A 24948-nucleotide genomic window follows, 5' to 3' on the forward strand; every position below is an offset into this window, starting at 1 on the left:
TCCATGTACCTGTGGCATTTCTACCAGCCAGTACAAAGAGAAGCTTCCGGATACAATTCCTCAGGGACATTTATGTATCACTCCAGCTTGCCCAAGATTTTAGAGAGACATCAATGTATTCCTTGCAGCCACAGTTCAGTCTCCAATAAGTTGTTTGACGCTAGGCCAACACCTTGCTCTGGGCCTCAGTTCCCCTGTCCTGAAAGTGAGAAGAATGGACTTAGTGACCCCACGTGCTCTCCATCCTTGGAACCCTGTTTACTTTTCTCCCTTCCTGTTCCCAACCCACTGGCATGTCTGCTCCTCACGCAGGGAACAAAGGCTCAGTGTTTGGATGGAGCCTGGTCCATGGTTGGTCTCAGTCCCGGGGGCCAAGAGGCCCAGTTGGATTTCACTGGAGGGAAATCAGAACCCTGTAAGGCCTGCCATGCCCATGCCTTCTGGAAAGTGTTTGCAAAGCCTGAATTCCCAACCCACACACTGGAGCAAGCCATCCTCCCTTTGAAACCTAAGCAAGTTTCAGGAAGAACCATTTACCTGTCACATGGTTTTCATAATTTCCCTGGCACCTTCGCTAATCATTGAAGTGGGTGTTGGCAGGTGGAGGGTGACCTCTAGGTCTGACGCGGACGTGCTGGACCGCAGCTCACTTGGAGGAGAAGAGCTGGAGCCGAGATCTTACAGGGCCCTCTTGAGGGTGTCCAGCTACAGGGATCTGCTCGTGAATATCGGGGGGTCCTGCAGAAGTCCAGGAAGCAAGCTGAATCGCAGGAGGTGAAGTGGATGATGCCTTGGAAAACTGAGTCAGTTAGCATCTGTGAGGCCAGCCCATGGGGTGGAGGGAAGGGTGGAGGGTTGTGGTGCCATCAGAAGATGCTGGCAGCTCAGGACTTGACAGGGATGCAAAGCACTGAGTAGGTCTATGTACTCTCGAAAATTATACTTCTTCATCCCTTCTCTCAACAGAGATTACTATGTGAGCTGTACCAGGCACTAGGGGTACAGGGCAGGGCATCCATCCAGTCCTTCCCTGCCCGGAAAGATGGACCGACAGGAGACGTGCCTTGTGGTTTCAACTGTAGACACTCAGAAGGAGAGATAAGCATGGCCCTGGGTGAGGGCCTTCTGGAGGTGGTGACATCTAGTTTCCAGACAAACTAGGTAAGGCCCAAAGAGAAATAATGGCTCCGGAGCACTAGTGGAAAAAGCTTGGACTTTGAACCAAACGGACCTAGTTTCAAGCTGACTCTCTAAACCTTTGTTTTCTCATCAGTAAAATGGAAACTATTATGACAACTTAGGAGATTAAATGAGTTAGGGAGGAAATATGCCTGGTTCAAAGTGGTGTCTCCTGAAATGGTTGGTTGGTAGAGGTCAGGGTTCAGGGGTTAATACAGAGTCCGGGGAGAAAGCCTCCAGTACTGCTTCCTCCTCAGCTTAAATGGACTCCTCCCACCTACCCCTGTGACCAAGGTTGGGGAGGTAGGCTCCGGGCCAGTATCCAGGTCCTGGTGGCCTCTTGCCCTGAGCTCCCTGAGGGTGTCAGTATAACAGGCTTCTGCGGGCCCAGTGAATTTCCACAAGTCAGGAGGGCCTCACTCTGAGGCTCACACCTCTGGAACTTGAGCTGTTGGCCAAGTTCAGGCAGTGCGAGGGGAAGGTAAGTGCTGTGTCGGCTGGATTTGGTGAGGAAATGGGCCTCCAGGGTAGGAAAGAAAAATAAAGAAAAGGATTCCTGCTGGAGCTTGCTTGTACAAACAGGGAGTTCTAAAGGTTCCCTTCCTGCCTCCGCTGCCCTAGGTCTTTACTGGAGAACTAGCTTCAGAATCTGGCCCAGCAAAGATCACTTCCTCCAGGAAGCCTTCTTGGACGGCCCAGTCCTTTTTGGGCTCTCATTCTTCTGACCTTGTGGATTTGAGTGTGGTTTTGAGTACTCACCCTCACAGGCCGAGTACTTGGTGCACAACCAGGCATATTTTGACTCAGATTGAAAGCTTCCACCAGAAAAGCAAAAGACAGAGAGGAGAAAATTCACATTTATTAAGCCCCTTACTGACTATCTCACCCTAGGCTGTGCATTTTTTATGTTGCCTCACTTAAATGTTGCAACAACCTTTCAAGGTAGGGATCACTCTCCATTTTATGTATGAAGAGCTGCTAAGTCGCTTCAGTCGTGTCTGACTCTGTATGACCCCATAGACAGTAGCCCACAAGGCTCCCCCGTCCCTGGGATTCTCCAGGCAAGAATACTGGAGTGGGTTGCCATTTCCTTCTCCAATGCATGAAAGTGAAGTTGCTCAGTTGTATCTGACTCCTAGCGACCCCATGGACTGCAGCCTACCTGGCTCCTCCGTCCATGGGATTTTCCAGGCGAGAGTACTGGAATGGCTTGCCATTGCCTTCTCCAATAAATGAAGAGACTGAAGCTCAAAAAGTCCGAAGATGGGAAATGCAAGTCCACTGGACTCTGAAGTTTATTTAACTCTGGGTGGGATGATGGGAGCAAGTGGGAGGAAAGTCCAGTGAGAGGGGATATATGTATACATATAGCTGATTCACTTCATTGTACAGCAGAAATTAACACAACGTTGTAAAGCAGTAGTACTAAAAGAAAAAAAAACACAGTATCAACCCACTCTTTAAAATAGTAATAAAAATTTTAATATCGTTTTGATGTTTGGCAAAACTAATACAGTGTTTCAGGTTTAAAAATAAAATAAAAAAAAAAGAAAAGAAAAGAAACTAGAACCAGTAAGCCAAGTAGTCTATCCATAAAAAAAAAAAAAAAAAATTAATATCCAAAAAAAAGCAAGGTCCTCTGGAAAAAGTATGCACTTTGTGGAGAAAGGAGTTTTAGGAAATGTTTTGTGAAGTATCCCTCTTGGATCTTCCAACCCACCTCCAATAGTATGTTCAAGGCTCTAAGAAGTCCTGCAGAGAAGATATCTGATTGACTTTACTTAGTCCAACACCCCCTGAGGGACACCTCAGTCCCATGACAGTTGTTAACATTCCTTGAGGCCCACGGGCACACACTTTGGGACACACTGTCTAGAAAGTAAAGACCACCAAAGTGGGCAAACTCGGCAGCAAGTTCTCTGAGCTGGACTCGAAGGCTGAATTAGACCTGGGGCAGGGAGGAGGGGTGAAGAGGAAGGGCATAGCTTCTGGGAGTGAGTACCATGAGGGTCTGGATGGGGAGGCCACAGCTTCAGGCGAAACCCAGAACCTAAGTACCCAAACTGTTAACACCTTTGACCACAGAAGTCTGTCTTTAAAGCCAGAAGCATGGAGAGACACTAGTCATGCTCTCAGACATTGCAGGCAGGGGGCAGCAGTTGAAATGAGTAAGAGTCTGTCTCTGCTGTGTAAGGTTACAGGTAAAATGCAGCCCAAGGGGCTTCAGTCAAACTTCAGTCAGGTCAGCAGTAGAAGATCTAACTTGTCTCCTAAAATCACATGCATGGTCCTGCCACAGCACTTTGCTCATGTTGCACACCCTGAGATGCCCTCCTTCCTGTTCAGCTCCATCTTCCCAGCGTCCACCAGGCAGCGCATCTGTCAAGAAGACCTTGAAGACGCTGTGCTCTCTGCCTTCTCCGGCATCAGGAAGCCCTGATGCATTTCTGCTCCTAAAGGAGACACTGGTGATGTCCAAGACTTCTGATCAACATCAGGACCTGAAATCTTGGTTAGAAGATGAGGCAAAGAAGTGGTCTGCTGAATTCTGCCCCAGATTGATCGCCCCTGGAGTACTCTCCACTGGCTGGCCACTGCACAGCCAGAAACACGGGTGTGTCCACGTGTGGATAGCCCATGTGGGAGACCCCTGGGAACTATCAGGTGAGGCACAGGTTAAGGAAAAAGGTTGGAGTTCATTTATAGATGGGAGTGCAACCCAAATCTTCAAGCAATACCTCACACCTGTCTAGAGCAGAGCTTCTCCAAATGTGTCCCCGAACCAGCAGCATTGGCATCACTTGGGAATAAGTTAGAAATACAAATTCTTACACACCACCCCTCCCAGACCAACTGAATCAGGAGCTCAGAAAGGAACCCAGTCAAGAGTTCTGATAAGGCCTCCTGGTGATGCTGAAGCACTCTAAATTTTGAGAACTGATGACCTGCAATTATTCTTGTTATAAGAATCACTCCTCTGGAAAACAGCGTTACTCTTCTTTGCTGTGCAAAGCAGCTCAGAGAGGACATTTGTTCCATCTGAGGATCCACAGCAGATAAACTGCAGACTGGGGCTCCCAGTCCAAGGCATTTTCAAGCCTCTTAGCAGCCAAGCAGAGCTGCGTATCTAAGGTAGTAAGAGTGCTGGTTGCCTCGGCCCCAGAGAAAGCCTTAATTGGCTCATTAATAGATGTGATTAGAAGGAATGGAGAAGCCTTTATCTTTGAAGTCCCTGGGCTGTGATAGAAGCTCATGCAGGGAGCTTGCTGTAGCTAATTAAAGCTGAGCTGTGTTTCCTGTCAAGAGCCCAGAGTGTTAATGGCTTCAAGCAAGGAAGATCAAGCTTCCATTTCCATTCAGGGGTAATGGATAGAACCAGCAGAATGCAGAGGAGAAGAAAGGGCCTTGTAAAGGCACAGAGCCCCTGGGCCCTCTTCTGAAGTACATGCCCAAAGAGAAAATGCTGGCTTTAGGGGATCTGGGGGACCCCGGATTCCCCACAGAGACAACCCACCCTGTCATTGTCTTCATTCTTTTGTTTTATAATTTTTGAGCATTTCAGCCTCTGGTCTCTAATCGCACCTGCTCAGGTGTGTGTGAATTGGAAGCGGTGAGGGAGGGCTAGGTGACAGTCCCAGTGGTAACAGAATCTCAGGGGCTGTGAAGGTTCTGGTCCCAAAAGTCGTATCTATGATCAGCTTCCACTGCTATAACCAGGACTATAAGATCAATCACCTTTTCTCAAGATCTTACTAAGTGCCAGATACAAGCTGATAATGTTTTACAGGATCTCATATGATGCCCTCAGTGATCCTACAAAAGATGCAAGAGGCACAGGTACATTAGGTAAGTGACTTGCCTGAAGACAGAGCTGATTCAAAATCCCTTGTTCCTAACCAGTAAGATAACCAAAACTTCTCTACCCTTGAACTTTCTTTCTTGGGGCTCGGAGTCATTTCAAGCTGGGAATGCTAATGATGCTATCCCATCTTCCACCTGGTGAGGGGAACTGGGACCCCTCATCCTTTTATCTCCTTCTCCCCACCACCCCCTCCACTTCAGGGGAGATGACTGAGGATGGAACTTTTCCTGAGAACACCTTGTGGTTGGGTTAGGAAGTCAGACTAGACCCCAGCTGGTGGATATAAGCACAGAGCCGATATTTCTGAACCAAGAATCAAGACAGGTGATATTGAGAATGGCCTAGTCTTATCCGATTGATTTTATTTCTCTGAAAAGTTTGATGAAAGCAATCAAATCATAGAAAGTCTGTGAGCTGATATAGCCTTTAGTGAAACTATTATTACATAAATATGAGTACAAAAAACCAACCCCAAGTTGATATTTCCATTCAAATAAGACCCAAGTAGTTTAAACAAGAACTAAAACTGGATACTCAGCAGGTGATCGGTGCAATTCCCCAGGAACCCATCTTTGTGCAGGGGTCCTGGTTCGATACCTGGTCAGGGAACTAGATCCCACATGCTGCAACTAAGACCCGGAGCAGCCAACAATTAAATAATTTTTTTTTTTAATGAATGATCAAGAGAACAAAGAACCTGCATCTAAACAAATTGCCTCAGAAACATTCCTTTCTTGGCAGAGAGAGGGTTAACCTGTTTGCATGACCCTACCTCTCCCTGGCTCAGCCCCTCTCCCCAGAAACCTCAATCAAATTAGAAGGAGGCCTAGGTCAGAGGGTACAGCTAGGGCAGGGCCAAGCTGAGAGCCCTGGCAGGGTGGAGGGGGCGGGACAGGGCCACATGAGCACCATCACTCAGGACCCCTCCACAGAGATGGCTTAGGGGGAGTGTCCCCAGCTCCCCCTGCTGCTCAGCAGCTCAAGCTTACCTTGGTGTGCTCAGAAGTCGGTAGGTCCTTGGCCCACCTATGGAGGTTAGCATGGCAGAGAGGAAAAAACACACAGAGAAGCCCTGGCTCCTTCCCTGATGTTGCTGCCCCCTCCATATGTCCCCCACCCCACAAAATAGGGCAACAATAAGGATGCCAGCTCCAGGGCATGGTTGGGATATTCAGCACAATGACACTGGACAGCTGGCGGGAATGGCTATGGGTACTGTTAGGTGGCGCATTGCTCATAACGGCTTCCATAAAATCAGAAAGAGATGCTAAATATGGAGAGGAAAACAGACCAAACCTTCTTCCTTGCCCTCCCCACCTGGCTCTCTTCCTCCTCCTGAAATTGAGGGGAGCAGCCTGGTGCAGCAAAGAGAGTGGGTGCTCACTACCAACAGGGACTATGCATGGCCCATTTGCTGAGACTCATTCCTCACCAAGCCCTGGGCGGTAGACACATAAGCACACATTACTTCACAAATTTTCACTGCCAATCTTCAGAGGTGGGATTAACTCCATGGAAAAGATGGGAAAATTGAGACCAGGGAGACACAAAGATGTAAAACCATGCACAATCAGCTGGTTCCAAATTTCAAGGCTGAGGCAGACTAGAAACCCAGGACTTAATGCCCCCACACTCTACTGCCATCTCCCCCAAAGCCTTCTGGCCCCATCTAGGCCACTCGCTTGTCCTGTTTCATTGGGAAAATGCTTCCTGCTGTGCCTGCTAAAGTCCTACCCCTCTTCAAGGTACTGCTTGCTCAGTCACAGTGGCTTGGTCAGGTGCCCTGTCTCTCCATGACCACTGGAACTGTGATGCCATTTCCGCTATAGTCAGAATTGGGATAGCAGCAAGGGTTGAAACCTGCCTTCTTCTGGAAAGGGTTGTGTGAGCCTGGGCCTCTCCCTGCAGACTGAGATCTTTGGGAAAACAGAGCCTGTATTCTCAGCAATATGTTCCCCTACACCACCCAACCACACAGCCTAGTTCAGAGTCTTGTGCAAAAGAGGGAGGAAATAGATGTGTTTAGTCAAGTGTCCCTTCTCCAGGCCAGTTTCCTCACTAAATGCTGTTGAGTTGGACTAAATAAATGGTTCAAAAAGGCCAAGATATACGCGTTTTACAGCCCACCTGACCCCATTGCCTCTCTGACCATATCTCCTACATTCCAGCAACAATGACCTCCTAGTTCTCCCTTCAAGACAACAGCCAGCCCTGCTTCAGGGACTTTGCACTTGCGACTCCACCTGAGGGGTCTTCCTCCAGATTCCCCCATGGCTTCCTCCTTCAGGTCTTTTAAAAACACAATTCAAAGTTGTGCCGCCATCTGCATTCTCAGACTCTCTCAACTACTTTCTTTTTCTCCGTTGTGTTTATCAATGACTTACATTTTTAAGAAATGCTGGGCTGCTCAGCTGGCTACCTCAAAACTCCCAGGCCAGCTAAGTCTGGAGCTCAAGGGTGGGGACCATTTGTACTGTACAAAATCTCTTCTCTAGGTATTTCAGATGCACAAGCAGGGTTGGGAACAGCTGTAAAAACAAAAACACAGAACACTGGAGCAAACTAAAATCTCCCGTCCCCAGCTGGGACATGGCTTGAGTTGACCAAGACTCAGCCTCAACTCTGGTTTTCATTCCACCCCTACCCTCCACCAAGCATCCATGCCCCCTCACAAATACACGGAGCACCACCCATCTCTGATCACAGCAGCCCTTTGGTATTTCTGTTCAGCTTTTCTCATGCTCTCTCCCTTCCTCTAACTTTCCTCTCCAGCGCTTTGAACTCGTTCTCTAAGTAGCTGCTGATACCACCTACTCTTGGGCAATCTGTTACCCCCTCCACCAACCCCACCCCTGCCAAGAGTCCCTACGCCCTCCTCTGCACTCAGAGGAGCATGCACGTATCTTTGGTAAAGGACTCATCACACCATCTTGTCAATTTTTCCAACGTGCGTCCTTCCCTGTTGACCATGACTTTGAAGAAGGCCATAATGGAATCTCATCTGTCGACATTCCCAGTATCCAGCAGAGTACCTGGCACACAGTGGGTGCTTCCTAAACACCGAGCGTGGGAGTAGATGCCCTAGGGACTGGACAGCTGCTTAAGCACTTGCATGCTTGGCAAAGGCCGTAGAGTGGGTAAAATTTGTCTTCAAAGAGTCCCACCGTTTTCCAGCTTCATCTCAGCACAGCTGACCACGGAATCCTTTCAGTTCAAGCCTGCTCTTAGGACAGACCCTGACATCAATCTCATACCCACCTGTCGGCGAAAGCACCCCCTTCCCCAGCCCCTATCTTCCTGGAGTGCCTGGCTCTGTTTCCAGGGGGAATCCAAGCCTTCTGCCACAAAGGTTCTAGACACGGAAACAGCACTCAGGTGATCTTGTGTTCATGGGAAGGACTTCCTCTTAGCTCCCCCAAGTCAGATGACAAGCACTCAGCCCTCTGCACTACAGGATATAACCAGATTTATCCCCGATGGTGCTCAAAACAGAAAGGAAAGACATCACACGCTCTGAAGCAACAGGACAGCTCCACAGTTTGGCATGAACTATCAGAGATCACTGTGTACAGCCTCTTAACTCTTCAGATGGACGAAGACCCCAAATGGTTCAGGATACTTGCTAAGGTCACTGGGACTTGGTGGGACTCAACCCCTTTCTGTGGGGGGTTCTCACCCTGCCATCCTTCCCATCTCTCGCCCCTCGCCTGCCAGAGAACGGCTGGACTTCCTCTTAACGAGAGCCCTGATTTATGTCGGCTGGGCCCAATTAGCGCCAAGCTCTTTCGGGCCGCCAAGTGCCCCGCCGGCCAGCAGCTGAGGCCTGTCTGGCAGGACATACTTGGATGATGAAGCCATGCTGTGTGCTAAACTCGGCGCAGGAAAGAGCAGCTCGACTTGGACGCCCACCAAAGGCTGCCAGGCTTGGCTCCTGCCCACGAGTTGGGCAACCAGGCTGTCTGGCAGGGGATGAGGGTCATGCTTCCCAGGCGAGAGGGGCGAGGCTGGCTGGGGAGAGCACGCGCCCGGGCGGGATGCCCTTCCTGGGGCTTGGTGGGGCCCAGTCAGGGTGGGTGATGGGAGAGCCCTGAGTTGGGAACCAGGAGACCTGGACTCAAATGAAGGTCCTCCCCCAGCTCCTTCCTGGGTGACCCAGGTACACTGTGCCTCAGCTCCTCCTCTGTAAAGTGGGAAAGACTTCTATGTCTGCCTCAGGAAACACACGAGGAACACAGCAGATGCCAAAAAAGCGCCTGTTGTCGTTAAGCCTCAGTTTCCTCATCCATAAAATGGGAGAAGCGTGGTGCCTCCCTCTCAGAGCTGGAGTGAGGATTGCTATGTAGTGCTTGACACGGATGAAGGCTAAAACTTGGCCAGGACTTAACCCCTTGTATGATTAGTATTACATCCGGGCCGCCGTTTCACCTCTCTGATGTTTAGTTTTCTAATAGGCCTTCTTGACATGGGTTGGTATGAAAATCAGATTCAGATACCGAGGTCCAGAAAGTATCGACAGCTTCTATAAGTTGGTACAGCTGAGAATTGCTAGATCTGGGTTCTGAATTTCAATCTGTGAGTCTGTGTTTCATCTCTGGTGCCAATATCCACTCACGCCCCACCCACTGGCTTTCAGAGTGACTTTTGGTGGTGGAAGTGCAGCTCAGAGCTGGCATGGACAGGCCTAAAATCCCAACAGACACAGCCCTGGGTGCCCCCATCCATCAGATTAGCCCTGTTATTGAGGGTAGCACTTCTAAAAAGCCCAACCTTCCAGGAAAAGAGACTAAACCAGAAAGCAAGGCAGGACTGGCCTGACCACTCCGTGAGTGACACACCAGCCCTGACACCATGACCATGGGCTCCAAGCCCTGTCCTGGACTGCCCACATGGATGCCTGGCCTAGGCCACTCCTGTTATAGCCTTCTTCTTCAACTGTCCTAGGTCCTCCCTGCAGTACACAATAGAAGCTCAAACTAGGGAAGAGACACATAGATTTTAATCTCAATTCTTCCACTGACATTTATTAGACTTTGGGTAGGCACTTTAAAGTCTGGGAGAGACTCGCAGGGGAGAAGGGGAGGGTGGGATGAATTAGGAGAGTAGCATTGGTGTATATACACTGCTGCTGCTGCTGCTGCTAAGTCACTTCAGTTGTGTCCGACTCTGTGCGACCCCATGGATGGCAGCCCACCAGGCTCCCCCGTCCCTGGGATTCTCCAGGCAAGAACACTGGAGTGGGTTGCGATTTCCTTCTCCAATATATACACTATTATGTGTCAAATAGACAGCTAGCGGGAAGCTGCAGTATAACACAGGGAGCTCAGCCCGGTGCTCTGTGATGACCTAGAGGGGTGGGATGGGGGTGTGTGGGAGGGAGGCTCAAGAGGGAGGGGATATATGTGTAGGTATATCTGATTCCCTTTGCTCTACCGCAGAAACTTATGCCATGTTGTAAAGCAATTATTCTCCAATTTCAAAAATTAACTTCTACTAACCAAAAAATAAAAGATATTTGGGGGCCTGAGCACCCTTCTGAAAAACGGCAATACCAGGCAAACTGATGACTGGATGCCTTTCTCACAATAGGATCTTTTTCGTCTTATAAACTCTCTGGTGGTGAAATGACTGACTCCTCTGTGCTTTGTGCTTCTTTCTGTTTCTCCAATATCTCTTCCTTAAATAAAAGCAAACAACCCCTACTTCATCTGTTAATGTCTCTGGGATATCCAGCTGGGGGATAAAGAATGCAAGGAAGATGGCTGTGAAGTCCAGATAAATCTGCAGCTCTTCGTCTCCACTTGGAGGAGGACAGACCAAGGCCCTCGCCAAGCCCTGTGAACACGAGAGCCTGCAACTCCCAGAGAAGTAAACACGCTTCAGGGCAAGAGGGGAGCCAACAGACGTCAATAAGCTCAGAGGGACTAGAGAGGTTTTTGAATCTTTAGGCAGAGTGTTCATTCATTTGGGGGAAGTTATGTATTATTAGATCCCAACCTGGTCTAGATCAATTACAAGATGCCCATGAAATGCCTTAAGTTTCCTGTCCCAAACCTGTCGCCATCCCCCCACCCTCTTGCCTTCTGAGGAGCTCCAGGTCTCTTGATTTATTCTAATTCCACCCCATACACAGCCTCCACCCTGGGTGCTGAGCATGCACAAGGCACTCAATAGAAGCTCCATCCATGATCCTCAACTGATTGGGGCCCCAAGTGGAGTCTGTAAAGATGTGATCACCAGGGGTTAGCTCTGATTTGAGTAGGTGGCAGGTGCCCACTTTGGCTAAACTCAAGTCCATTGCAGTCCATGGATTCCAGGAAGGATGGTCAGCTCAACTGTGATTCATTCCAGCCACACAGCCTCTGGGTGTGACCTCAGATAAGTGATGGAATGCATGAACGCTCAGATCACGGACATCAAGACACCCTGATCCAATCAGCTTATAAATGAATACATGTCTGTTTATTAACCAGCAGATGGTGTCTTTCTGATCTCCCAACTGCTGGGTGTGGGTAGTCCAGAGGAGCTGAGACAGAAGGAGAAGATATGTGAGAATGGAAAGCACAATAATTTATGAAAATGTTAGTCACTGGATGTGGAAAGAAAAGGTCAAAGACAGAAAACAAATTTAACTCTTGGTGTTATCATACAAAATGATTACTCTAATATTTCCTCATTCCATAGAAATTTCTTACTTTTCCTAGACTCAAATTTCACATTCATCACAGCCTCGTCAAATAAGCCTTATCAGGCCCACTTTTCAGATAAGGAACTTGAGTCAGTGAGGACTGAGATGGCTTTCTCCAGCATCTTGTTAACAAAATGACTAAAACTCAGTGCTATATTTCTGAATCACAGAAGGCCATCAATTTGACCAGTTTCCTTCCAGAGTGAGGATGATGTAAAAAAGAATTCTAAAAGATTATGAATCATAAAACTTCCTTCCAAAGTGTCTTCGTTGTTATTATTTAGTTGCTATGTCTTGTTCGACTCTTTTGTGACCCCATGGACTGTAGCCTGCTAGGCTCCTCTGTCCAGGGGATTCTCCAGGCAAGAATAATGGGGTGGCTTGCCATTTCCTTCTCCAGGGGTTCTTCCTGACCCAGGGATCGAACTCACATTTCCAGTATTGGCAAGAGGATTCTTTACCACTTGGCCTTATAAAAACAAACCTATGGCAATTTTCCTCTGAAAGACCTTTCCTCTCTCTAATTTTACTTTAAATGACTCGGTCTTTGGTTTCTATTCTTAATCCTTCTCTCTCTTTTCTTATTTTATGCACTTTTTCTAAGTGGTCTTACTCACATAATGAGTTTCAGTGTATCTTCTCATCTGTCCATCTCCAGCATGAATTCTACTCCCGAGTCACACCTGTATGTTTTACTGTAGGCATTTGGTCTGAGCAATTCAACAGCACTTAAAACTAGACAGTTTTAAGAAAATGAAGCAGTTTCCATCCCCAAGGTAATACTATTCTTTCCTTCATACTCAATCATGAAGGAAAGTGGGGGAAGAAGGGAAGGAGAGAGAGACAAAAAAAGAAGGAAGAAAAACAGAGAGAAAGAAGAAACAAAAGATGGTGGATGGAGCTGGAAGAGTCTGCAAAGGTTGTGTAGTCCAACTCTTCATTCTGAAGATGCAAAAGCTGGCTAGATAGAATCAGATCTGGAACTGGAAACCCTGCTTCCCTGACATCTGGCTGGGATCTTTGTAAGAGCAGCGACACGGAGCCCTGAGAAATGACACTGAGGAGGCAGAGGGCCAGGGTGGAAAGCTGGGCCTTTGCTTCAGCACACTCTTCACAGTGTGTGGCCGCCCATTTGTCTGTTTACATGGGCGATGTCTGTCTTTGCAGAGTCAGCTCCATGAGACCAGGGACAAGGTCATGTTCACTACTATGTTCCTAGCATCCAACGCAGGACCTGTGCTTCCTAAATATTTGCACCATTCGTTGTTGCAACAACATAGAAAGTATCCAGGAATTCATTTAACCCAGAATACAGCATACCACTGTGAAAAAGAGTGTAACACTAGAGTAGGACGCAGATTATCTGAATAAGCAGACACATTCCTGTTCTTGGACAGGGCGGACTTAGCGTTAAAAAAAAGCATGTCTCTTCTCTGAAATCAGTATAAACATTTAACACAAGGTCAATCAGAATTCCAATTGATTTTTTTTGAGAACTCAATCTACTTATTCGAAAATATACAGGGAGGAATACAAATGGATTTAAGCTAAAAGCTTTAAACATTGAAAAAAGAAAAATGAAGGGAGGAAAACTCACCTTCCCAGATACTGACATGATACAAAACCACAGTATAAACGCACTGTGGTACTGATACAAGAACACGTGGGCAAATACGCCATTGGTACAGAACAGAGAGCTCAGACACAGCCATTCTCACACACATGTGTTGTGCTAGATTCTACTTTCCCCTCCAATACCTTCTCCACTGTTCTCTACTCTACTCTTGCTCTGAGAGGCTGGCCTTTCTGCATTGTAGTAACCATACCCCTTTGCCCTATAATTCCCAGAAAAGTTTGGCCATTGAGAGGGGATATCATCACAGATCCATATGATCATTTCAATAGATTCAGAATATGCAATATTATGGGAGATAAGAAAAATAAATGAAATACAGTTGTATTTTATATACTTGGAAAGTACAATCATAAACTGAAGATTTTTTAAAGGCTATTTTTAAGAGCATCAGAAATGATGAAATACTTAGGGAATGGTTTTACAAAGGGTGGCAGGTTGTATACACTAAAAACCTCAAAAGATCACTGAGGGGAAGTAAAAAAAAAAAAATCTAAAGAGATATTAGCCATACTTATGTATCAGAAGACAGTGTTTTTAAGGTGTAAATCTGGAGAATCATTGCAATCTAAATCAAAGTCTCAGCAAGCTTGTGTCCAAAAATAGACTAACTGATTCAAAAATCTGTATGAAAATTCAAATGATTCAAGGTAGCCATACAAATACATAAATGAAGAACAAGGTTGGAAAATTTATACTGCCCAGTTTTTTTACTAAGTATACTGCTGCTGCTGCGTCGCTTTAGTAGTGTCCGACTCTGTGCAACCCCATAGACGACAGCCAACCAGGCTTCCCATCCCTGGGATTCTCCAGGCAAGAACACTGGAGTGGGTTGTCATTTCCTTCTCCAGTGCAGGAAAGTGAAAAGTGAAAGTGAAGTCGCTCAGTCGTGTCCGACTCTAGTGACCCCATCGACTGCAGCCTACCAGGCTCCTCCATCCATGGGATTTTCTAGGCAAAAGTACTGGAGTGGGGTGCCATTGCCTTCTCCGACTAAGTATAAGGCTATAGCAATTTTTTAAAAGTGTGGAGTTCCTATAAATACAGATATCTAAATCCAAAGAAGAGTCCAAATATGTGCCATGCATAAATAACCAATGATTTTTGATAAGGGTGCCAAGATGATTCAATATAGAAAGGACGATCTTTTCAACAAGTCATGCTAGAACAATGGATATCCATTTCCAAAAAGAAGGAAAAAAGAAGAAGAAAAAGAAGACCTCGATTCTCACCGCACACTTCATACGAATTCAACTAAAAATGGATCACTGACCTAAGTATAAAACCTAAAACTATAAAGCTTCTAGAAGAAAACAAAGGAGAGAAAATCTTAATGACCATGGGTTAGGCCAAGATTTCTTAAATAAGATACCCAAAACACAAATTATAAAATGAAAAAATTGATAACTTGGATTTCTTCAAAATTTGCTCTTCATAAGTCCCTATTAAGAAAATGAAAATACAAGCCATGCACTGGGAGAAAATATTTGCAAAACTATGTTTAACAAAAGACTTGCAAACAGAATACCTAAAGGACTAATGCATCGTGCTCGCTTCAGCAGCACATATACTAAAATTGGAACGATACAGAGAAGATTAGCATGGCCCCTGCACAAGGATGACACGGAAATTCGTGAAGTGTTCCATATGTTTTTAGAAAGATGGTAAAGACAACCCTGTATGACAGACAGCAAAAGAGACACAGATGTATAGAACAGTCTTTTGGACTCTGTGTGGGGAGGGGGGGGGGGCGGATGATTTAGGAGAATGGCATTAAAACGTGTATAATATCATATAAGAAACGAATCGCCAGTCCAGGTTTGATGCAGGATACAGGAAGCTTGGGGCTGGTGCACTGGGATGACCCAGAGGGATGGTATGGGGAGGGAGGTGGGAGGGGGGGTTCAGGATTGGGAACATGTGTACACCCGTGGCGGATGCATGTTGATGTATGGCAAAACCAATACAATATTGTAAAGTAAAAAAAAAATCATAATAATAAAAAATTAAAAAAAAAAACAACTAACACATCTCAGTAAAAAGCCAAACAAACAGCCTGATACAAACGAGCAAAACATTTCAACAAGTGACTCACTGAAGAAGGTATAACAATGTCAAATAAACACAGGAAAATATGCTTAACATCATTAATCATTAGAGAGATGCAGACTGAAACCACAATGGGATACCACTTCACACCCACTAGCATGACTATAATTACAAATATGGACAAGACCAAGAATTGGTGAGGAGGTAGAATGACAGGGAAAAAACAAGGCCAGGAGCTGACTGCAGCTCAGATCATGAACTCCTTATCACAAAATTCAGACTTAAATTGAAGAAAGTAGGAAAAACCACTAGACCATTCAGGTATGACCTAACTCAAATCCCTTATGATTATACAGTGGACGTGACAAATAGATTCAAGGGATTAGATTTGATAGACAGAGTGCCTGAAGAACTATGGATTAAGGTTTGTGACACTGTACAGGAGGCGGTGGTCAAAACCATCCCCAAGAAAAAGAAATGCAAAGAGGCAAAATGGTTATCTGAGGAGGCCTTAAAAATAGCTGAGAAAAGAAGAGAAGCTAAAGGCAAAGAAGAAAAGAAAGATACCCATTTGAATGTAGAGGTCCAAAGAATAGCAAGGAGAGATAAGAAACCCTTCCTAAGTGATCAATGTAAAGAAATAGAGGAAAACAATAGAATGGGAAAGACTAGAAATCACTTCAAGAAAATTAGAAATACCAAGGGAACATTTCATGCAAAGATGGGCATAATGAAGGACAGAAATGGTATGGACCTAACAGAAGCAGAAGATATTAAGAAGAGGTGGCAAGAATACACATAAGAACTATACAGAAAAGATCTTCATGACCCAGATAACCATGATGGCATGATAACTCACCTAGAGCCAGACATCCTGGAGTGTGAAGTCAGGTGGGATTTAGGAATCCTCACTACGAACAAAGCTAGTGGAAGTGATGGAATTACAGCTGAGATATTTCAAATCCTAAAAGATGATGCTGTGAAAGTGCTGTACTCAATATGCCAACAAATTTGGAAAACTCAGCAGTGGCCACAGGACTGGAAGAGGTCAGTTTTCATTCCAATCCCAAAGAAAGACAATGCCAAAAAAATGTTCAAACTACCGCACAATTGTACTCATCTCACACGCTAGCAAAGTAATGCTCAGAATTCTCCAAGCTAGGCTTCAACAGTACATGAACCGAGGACTTCATGTTCAAGTTGGATTTCGAAAAGGCAGAGGAACCAGAGATCAAATTGCCAACATCCGTTGGATCAAAGAAAAAGTAAGAGAATTCCAGAAAAACATCTACTTCTGCTTCATTGACTATGCTAAAGCTTTTGACTGTGTGGGTCACAACAAGCTGTGGAAAATTCTTCAAGACATTGGAATACCAGGCTACCTTACCTGCCTCCTGCAAAACCTATATGCAGGTCAAGAAACAACAGTTAGAACCAGACAGTTCTAACAGGCAGTTAGACAGTTCTAACAGTTAGAAAAACAGACCAGTTCCTAATTGGGAAAGGAGTACGTCAAGGCTGTATATTGTCACACTACTTATTTAACTCATATGCAGAGTACATCATGCAAAATGCCAGGCTGGATGAAGCACAAGCTGCAATCAAGATTGCTGGGAGAAATATCAATAACCTCAGATATGCAGATGACACCACCCTTATGGCAGAAAGCAAAGATGAACTAAAGGGCCTCTTGATGAAACTGAAAGAGGAGAGTGAAAAAGGTGGCTTAAAACTCATCATTCAGAAAACTAAGATCACGGCATCTGGTCTTATCACTTCATAGCAAATAGATGAGGAAACAATAGAAACAGTGACAGACTTTATTTTCTTGGGCTCCAAAATCACTGTGGGTTTCCCGAGTAGCTCAGCTGGTAAAGAATCCACCTGTAATGCAGGAGACCCTGGTTCAATTCCCGGGTCGGGAAGATTCACTGGAGAAGGGATAAGCTACCCACTCCAGTATTCTTGGGTTTCCCTGGTGGCTCAGCTGGTAAAAAATCCACCTGAAATGCAGGAGACCTGGGTTCTACCCCTGGGTTGGCAAGATCCCCTGGAAAAGGGAACCGCTACCCACTCCAGTAATCTGGCCTGGAGAATTCCATGGACTGTATAGTCCATGGGGTTGCAAAAAGTCAGACACAACTGAGAGATTTTCACTTTCACAAAATCACTACAGATGGTGACTGCAGCCATGAAATTAAAAGACACTTGCCCCTTGGAAGGAAAGCTATGACCAACCTAGACAGCATATTAAAAAACAGAGGCCTCACTTTGCTGACAAAGGTTCATATAGTCAAAGCTATGGTTTTTCCAGTAGTCATGTACAGATGTGAGGGTTGGACCATAAAGAATGCTGAGAGCCAAAGAATTGATGCTTTTAAATTGTGGTGCTGGAGAAGACTCGTGAGAGTCTCCTTGGACTACAAGGAGATCAAACCAGTCAATCCTAAAGGAAATCAACCTTGAATATTCATTGGAAGGAATGATGCTGAAGCTAAAGCTCCAACACTTTAGCCACCTGATGCAAAGAGCTGATTCATTGGAAAAGACCCTGATGCTGGGAAAGACTAAGGGCATAAAGGGAAGGGGGCAGCACAGGATGAGATGGTTAAATAGCATAACCAACTCAATGGACATTGATTTGAGCAAACTCTGGGAGACAGTGGAGGACGGGGAGCCTGGTGTGCTGAAGTCCATGGGATTGCAAAGAGCTGGACACAACTTAGCGACTGAACAACAACAAAGGTCAAGCAAGCATTAAATATTTGAGGAAGTTTGCAGGCCGGTGTTATCAGAGCCACTGACAGCCTGAATTGTGCCTTGTGGAATCAAACATAGATGCAGCCCCTTGCCCTGGATTTCACTGCCCACTAAGAGTGCCCTTGTGCAAGGCACCACCCGCCCAAATGCTCGGTGCAGTGGCTCTGGGTGCCACTCTTCTGTGGACACTCATGACCTCTTCCAAAAGGCATCTGTGTCGCAGATGACTCATGCTCTTTCGTAACTTCTTAGAAGAGCATGAAAGCGTTTATCAAAGGAGAGGAGATATTTTAGAAGCCTCTTGCTATCAATATAATTAATAACCATCATAAAAGTAACATTCATGCCCTTGACAGTACACAAAGCACCTTCACATCCAACAGCTTGATCCCCACAACACACCTGTGTGCTGTGTTACTACTGTTCTTACTTCACAGATGAGGAAATTGGGGTCTCAGGGATTAGGCTAGGAGTTGTGAAGCCTCTTCTTATACAGCATATAATTAAGAGTTATAAACTCTTAATTATCACATAAATGTATAAGCCTAATTGCACAAGCAACATTAGTCCTACAAGGACCCACAAAAAAGGGAAAAGCTGCAAGTCACTCGTTCCTAGATTTACTTGACCATCAATAACCCCACTTACCCCACTCTTCACTCTGCTTGAGTCCTCGATGACAATCTCAGTAACATCTTATGTCAGTCTGGGCCTCTCATTCTAATGAAGTCCAACCTTTGACCCATTTTGAAAGGCCTCTTGGCTTGTTGTTTTTGTTGCTTAGTTGTTAAGTCGTATCCAACTCTTTGCGATCTCACGGACCATGGCTCCTCTGTCCATGGGATTTCCCAGGCAAGAACACTGGAGTGAGTTGTCATTTCCTTCTCTAGGGGATCCTCCCCACCCAGGGATCGAACCTGCATCTCTTGCATTGCAGGCTGAACCACTTTACTGCTGAACCACCTACGAAGCCCCAGTCTCTTAGCTATCCTCCTATTAAGACGCTCCTCAAAAATGGTTCTACTCTTAACAACCCTCTCCTCTCAAGTCCTGGGGATGCCACTTCTGGATACTGTCTTAAGGCAGCCTTCATCTATTGATCCTTCCTGGTTGTGGAATATCAACTACTTTGCTTCAAGTGGTCTTTTCAGCTGTAGAGATGGGTTACATTGAGTCATCCGTGATCATTCCCAGGGTCTCCCTCATGAACAAAGGATTAGATATCCAGTCTAGGGGCCAGAACTCGGTCTGGATCAGTGTTCAGGGCTAGGGCCTGACCAGTGGCCCACGACATGGCATTGATATTTCTGAGGAAGAAGTATTTCAGAACAGCTTTCTGAACTACTTAAAACATTCACATGCTTGCTGCCTGCGCTCCAGTAATAACAGACGAAACATCCTAACAAGGATGGGATCCTCCATTATCTCTGGATCTCAAGCCTCTCACCTTTTCTAGTGCTTCTCAAGGACTCCTCCACGGAGGCCTTCTCGCTCTGGGATCACAAACTCTTTCCTGTCTGCTGGATTCTTCAAACTGGCACACAAACGCCATAGGGTCGTGATTTTAAGTCTCTCCACTGATCCGTGTTCTTTCTCCAGTCTATTTCTTTCCCACAACAGTCTAAGCAAGAGCTGCCTGAATGGCCATGTCCACCTCCTCACTACCCTCTCTTTCCTCAACCCAAACCTGCTCACTTTCCTCTGGTTTTACTACACGCATCTTGGACAGAACCGCCACCAACCTTACCTCCTGCTTTTACTGGACTCCTGGAAATCTTCACTTGCCACCTCACCAACCTCCATGAAAGTGAAGTCGCTCAGTCGTGTCTCTGCGATCCCATGGACTGTAGTCTACCAGGATCCTCCATCCATGGGATTTTCCAGGCAAGAGTACTTGAGTGGGTTGCCATTTCCTTCTCCAGGGGATCTTCCTGACCCAAGGATCGAACCCAGGTCTCCTGCACTGCAGGCAGACGCTTTACCCTCTGAGCCACCAAAGTCTAAACCAGCTTTTAAAAATGTAAATCAGATTGTGTTGCTTTCTTTAAAGGCTTCCTATGGTTTCTTGGGCTTCCCTGGTGGGAATACCTGCAATGCAGGAGACCTAGGTTCAACCCCTGGGTCAGGAAGATCCCCTGGTGAAGAGAAGGGCAACCCACTTTTGTATTCTTACCTGGAAAAACCCATGGATGGAGGAGCCTGGTGGGCTACAGTCCACAGGGTTGCAACTGACACACTCAAACATGACTGATCAATTCACACACACACACACACACACACACGATTTCTTAGTAAAGCTGGAATTCCAACTCCTTACTTTGACCTTCAAACCCTTACTTCACCTGGCCCCTCCCATCTCTCTAATGTGATCTCTTAGAATTTCCCCCCTCGTGCAGGCAAGCTTCACTGGAATCTTATGTTTCCTGAACACACTGAAGTGGTCCCTCCCACTGGGCTTTGTGCAGGCTGGTCCCTCTGCTGGGAATGCTCTTCCTTCAGCTCCTCTCACAGCAGACTCCTCAGCATCCACCAGTCACACTCTCTCCCACTGGTCTGGGTTACTCCTTTCTTGTTTTTCTTCATGACCTAGAAAGTAAGGCCACTGTGGGTAGATCTCTGCCCATCTTGTTCACCAATGCCTTAGCATTGATTCGACTCTCAACACATATGTGTCGCATTAACGAATGACCAAATCCTCTTTCCCTCTTTATAGAAGTCGTCATCCTTGCCAAGGTCCAGATGCTGGAGCCGGTACATGAATTTTGTTCAGCTTGTGTCAGCCTCTGGGGTCACCCTGCCATGGTTCAAATCTGGCTCTGCCATGGACTGGCTGGGGGATTTTGATCAAGTTTGGGGCTCCAATTTCCTAATCTGTATTGCTGTGCTTAGTCGCTCAGTCGTGTGGGACTCTTTGCAACCCCATGGACACCTTGGTAGCCGGCCAGGTACCTCTGTCCATGAGGAATTCTCCAGGCAAGAATACTTGAGTGGTTCCCATGCCCTCCTCCAGGGGATCTTCCCAACCCAGGGATCAAACCTAGATCTCTTGCATTGCAGGTGGATTCTTTACTGTCTGAGCCACCAGGAAAGCCCAAGAATACTGGAGTGGGAAGCCTATCCCTTCTCCAGGGGATCTTCCCGACCCAGGAATCAAACCGGAGTCTCTTGCATTATAGGCGGATTCTTTACAAGCTGAGTAACCAGGGAAGCCCTAGGTATCTAGAATAATCAAATTCAGAGAGACAAATTAGAATGACAGCTGACAAAGGCTGGAGAGAGGGAAGATTGGAGTTGTCGTTTAATGGATACAGAGTTTCTGTTTTGCCAAGAGGAAGAGAGTTCCGGAGACTGGTTGCATAACACTATGAATATACAGTTGACCACCAAACAATGAGGATTTGAACTGCTCAGATCCACCTATATGCAGGACTTTTTCCGTAGCAAATACTGCAATACCACATGATCTGAGGTTGGCGGGATCCTTGAATGTGGAGCCATGGATAAAGGACCGATATTATACTCAGATTTTCAACTGCATAGAGGGGTGGCACCCCTAACCTCTACATTGTTTAAGGGTCATCTGTACTTACTGCTATAGAACCATGTACTAAAAGATGGTAAATTTTATGTTATATGTATTTAAGCACAATAAAAAAATGCAATCGTGATCAAATCAGAAATATACACTCAGGAGCTAATGTCTGAGTTACACTGATCGAATCATCAGGGTTCAGACAATCAGCATTTCCTCAAACTGTTGTGATTCAGCCTTTGCCAGGAATTATTAATTGAAATATTTAGATATCATTTTTTGTTGTTGTTTTTTAGTTGCATAGTAGTGTCCAGCTCTTTGTAACCCCCTACGGACTATAGCCCATCAGGCTCCTCTATCCATGGGATTTCCCAGGCAAGAATATTGGTGTGGGTTGCCATTTCCTTCTGCAGGGGATATTCCTGACTCAGGGATTGACAGTTGGGTTCTTAACCACTGAGCCACCTGGGAAGACCATCCTGTGCGTTGTAGGATGTTTAACAGCACCCCAGGCTCTGCCTACTAGATGCCAGTGGCACCTTCCCAATTATGAAAACCAAAAATATCTTCAGATATTGCCAAACGTTCCTCTAGGGGCAAGAAGGGTCAAACCATTTGCCATAAGGCATATACTTTTACACCTATTGACAGATATGAAATTGGAAGTTCGCAGAGTTTAAATAAATTGTCCAAGGTCTTAGTACTGCAACGTGGGCAGCAAGGATTCAAACCTCCATCCTCTTGGTCCAACAGCACATGCTCTTCCTTCCAGCTCACTTCACTAGAGGCTTGAGCCCCCCTTCCCTCACCCTGGTCAGCTCACACACTCACAGATCTGTGCTAATTACACAGCTATGTAAAACGTTATATGTGGTTTGTTATTTTATATCCAGGAACATGGTCCACAGCCTTCATTACATAAAGCAGCTGTGTGTATACTTGGGGTCTAAGTGCTATTTAGTGGTCAGCTCGATGGGGTATTTTGTTTCAAGCATCACATTTCTTTTTTCCCTTTCCATACTTCTACTAATGCCTAAATAGAGGACTAGAGCCTCAGATGTCTTGGGCTAAAGAGAAAGGCAAAAGTTTCCTAAATGACAAATGTCCCACTGTCCTAATGAGATCAGGAGACAGCCCAGGATGTGCCACATGTGGTGTGAATGTGTCCCCCAGTGGCCGTGTGTGTGTGTTCACAAAATGCACCCAGTCTGGCTCAAACACCTTTCACTACCTTCCCACTGGTGTCTTAAAGGAAGTGAGTGGTTCAGCAGAAAGAACCAGGCAGTCTAGAACTTCAAATTATCAGCTGTGTTACTTGAATATGTCATTTGTCCCCTCTGAGACTCAGTTTCCTCGTCTTTAAAGTGGGGGTAAAAATACCTGTCCCACAGTGTTGCTGAGGTCCTTTAGATCAGTGGGCCCCGACTTTTTTGGCACCAGGGACCAGTTTCATGGAAGACAATTTTTCCATGGACCTGGGTCAGAGGGATGGCTTTCAGATGATTCAAGCACACTACATGTATTATGCACTTTACTTCTATTACTATTACTCAGCTCTACCTCAGATGATCAGATCCTGGAGGCTGGGGTCCCCTGCTTTAGATAGAGTCTGACACAGAACTGGTCTACGATAATCCCCAGCTCTTACTCCTCCTTCACTGCAGAGACCTGGTCCATATCACCCCATCCCCACTACAACCCATTCTCAACATCACCCCTCTTCTTCAGCCAGAATGTCCTAGGCCCTGACCCTCCTCTGCCTCTTCGCTTTCATCATTCCCTTTAACTGGGTTGCAAACAAGGCTCTTTCCACCTCTTTAAATCCCATTTTCCTCTATAGCCGAATACAAATCCCATGCCTCCTGGTTTAATGCCCCTGACCTTCCAGTTCTCACTGGCTTTTCCTGAACTTTTTTGATTACTACATGATTCACTTGGCACTGAGATGCATTTTAACTAGTCACCTGAATAATTTTTGTGTTGTTCAACAATTGCAGGTAGCCAGAGGTCAGGACTGTATTCCTTCATGCCTGCAGACATGGGGGCCCATAACTATTTGTGAGTTAACGTAGTCAATGCAGATCATTTTTCTTCCATCACTGATGGCTGCACACACAGGGCTGTGAATGCATCTCTTCAGGAACCTGACATGTTCGCTACCCTCAGTTAGCACAATTTATGGAGAATAACCCAAGACGATCGCATCCTCTGAAGGGCAAGATGAACAGCTTTCCAGGGTCACACATGGCCCTTCCCAGCGCAGTCTTATTTCTGATCATCCTCAATGGTTCTCAAGTTCTAGCTTACAGCATTCCCAGTAAGCCAAACACTTATACCTCCCTGCCTTTGCACACACTGTTCCCACTGTCTGAAATGACCTTCCATTCCTCACACCCCCTGTCCAAATATTGCTCATCCTTAGAGATCAACTGAAACATCACCTTCTCAGCAAGACCTTTGCTGGCCTCCTCTCTCCTAAGCCCGACTTTCTTCTCTCCTAAGGTTGCTGCTCTCCCTCAGCCCCCATCTGTTTCCCAAAGTGCTAATTGTGGGTACCTCTGTCTCCCTCCCTGGGTGGCAAGCTCCCTGAGGACAGAACTCTGGGCTGATTCCTCTGTGTCCTGCTCCCCCACTGGGCCAGATCTAGTAGAACGTTCTGTTTTTAACGAACACCATCTAATCTGGCAAGTCTGCTCCTTGGTTGCACTTCTGTGGTGTGTATTTCCCCACTCCTGTGAGAGAATGGATACCCTTTTGGAATCATCTCAGCCTCTGCCTTTTTTCCTGGTTCTTTCTACCACTCTAGTGTACTAAGCACTACTGATCCCTGCATGGTCTCAGAATCCTCTTCCCATCTTGCCCATCTCCCAAGGACATCATGACCTTCAACCTTCAGATTAACTTCCAACCCACTAAGACTAGGGTAAGGGCACTTTCCTGGTGGTCCAGTGGCTAAGACTCCGTACTCCCTGTGTCTGAGGCCCGGGTTCTTCCCCTAGTCGGGGAACTAGATCCCACATAGTGCACATGCTGCAACTAAGACTTGGTTCACCCAAATAAATAAAAATATTTTTTAAAAGACTGGGGAAGACAGAGCTTGGGGGTGGGTAGAAGTAGGGCACATCTGAGGTAGAGCTGGAGCCAGGAGTCAGGCCACGCCAGGTCCACTGGAAAATACCAGTGTGGCCCATGACCAAGGCTATGGCTGGACGAGAGGGCAGCCCTCTGGCTCAGAGCAAAGCTTCTCC

General features: G+C 46.2%; 1 non-coding gene across 1 annotated transcript; it reads left to right on the forward strand.

Annotated features, from left to right (window-relative positions):
• The first annotated feature begins 14905 nt into the window (after nucleotides 1-14905).
• On the forward strand, nucleotides 14906-15012 carry LOC112585909. The gene has a single exon (XR_003110476.2). It is a non-coding gene; the product is annotated as a U6 spliceosomal RNA (small nuclear RNA).
• The last annotated feature ends 9936 nt before the right edge of the window (nucleotides 15013-24948 follow it).

Source organism: Bubalus bubalis, chromosome 6, assembly GCF_019923935.1.
Source record: "Bubalus bubalis isolate 160015118507 breed Murrah chromosome 6, NDDB_SH_1, whole genome shotgun sequence".
NCBI classification, from domain to species: Eukaryota; Metazoa; Chordata; class Mammalia; order Artiodactyla; family Bovidae; genus Bubalus; species Bubalus bubalis.